The sequence below is a fragment of the Lipotes vexillifer genome, unplaced genomic scaffold, assembly GCF_000442215.2.
Source record: "Lipotes vexillifer unplaced genomic scaffold, Lipotes_vexillifer_v1.1 scaffold2189, whole genome shotgun sequence".
Lineage (NCBI taxonomy): Eukaryota > Metazoa > Chordata > Mammalia > Artiodactyla > Lipotidae > Lipotes > Lipotes vexillifer.
In genome coordinates this window covers 1,254-2,007 of record NW_006789336.1, presented here as the reverse complement: position 1 = coordinate 2,007, position 754 = coordinate 1,254, and the positions used below count along the sequence as shown (strand labels likewise).

Here is a 754-nt window from a genome sequence, read left to right as displayed (position 1 = left end):
AAAGAGTTAAATGACATAAAGTTATAATAATTATGCCTTATCACCTTTGGTTCTTTCATTCTTCTTCCAAAACCAAAATGCAAGATAAAAGAAAAAAAATTATTCATTCAATTTAGGAAGCTATCACTTTTGGCCTAATTATTCATTGCAGCAGTATAGGGAAAACAAACATAATTTCATATTACGGCCAAAGTTACTTTTAAAAAGTAACAAGTTTCTAAAAACTAAAACATGGCAAGTTTCTAAAACTACAGACAATAATATAATGGGGAAAGTTGACCTGAACAAATAAACAATGGTTTTTCTAGGCCATCCATTTTAAATACCCAATGGAATAATTAGGTTAACCTATTAAATTACATTCAATATAGCTTAATAAACATTTACCAAATCCTTATTATGTTGGACAACATGAAGAAATTTTCTTCATCTCAAGGAGCTTAAAAATAACAAAATTTTAGTTTACAATATGTATGGGGGGTATATAATATTAATGTAAAAATGTAGGAAAACATATGTATACCAGTAACAAAAAAACATGGGAGCATGAAAGCCTAATTCCAAAATAAGAATCTGCAGTTCTGGGGAATAGATATGAGAAGCCAAAGGAAGGCGGTCAAAGTTTCCAACCTTAATGACTTAAAAGTTGATCATCAAAACCTAAACTGGGGCTTCCCTGGTGGCGCAGTGCTTGAGAGTCCGCCTGCCGATGCAGGGGACACGGGTTCGTGCCCCGGTCCGGGAAGATCCCACA

At 33.7% G+C, this 754-nt stretch overlaps 1 protein-coding gene across 1 annotated transcript in view; it reads right to left on the bottom strand.

The window, feature by feature from the left end:
* Positions 1–754, bottom strand: part of DYNC2H1 (dynein cytoplasmic 2 heavy chain 1) — a gene marked incomplete at both ends in the record, with an annotated part of 341,923 nt that overhangs the window by 340,383 nt on the left and 786 nt on the right. The window lies entirely within an intron of this gene.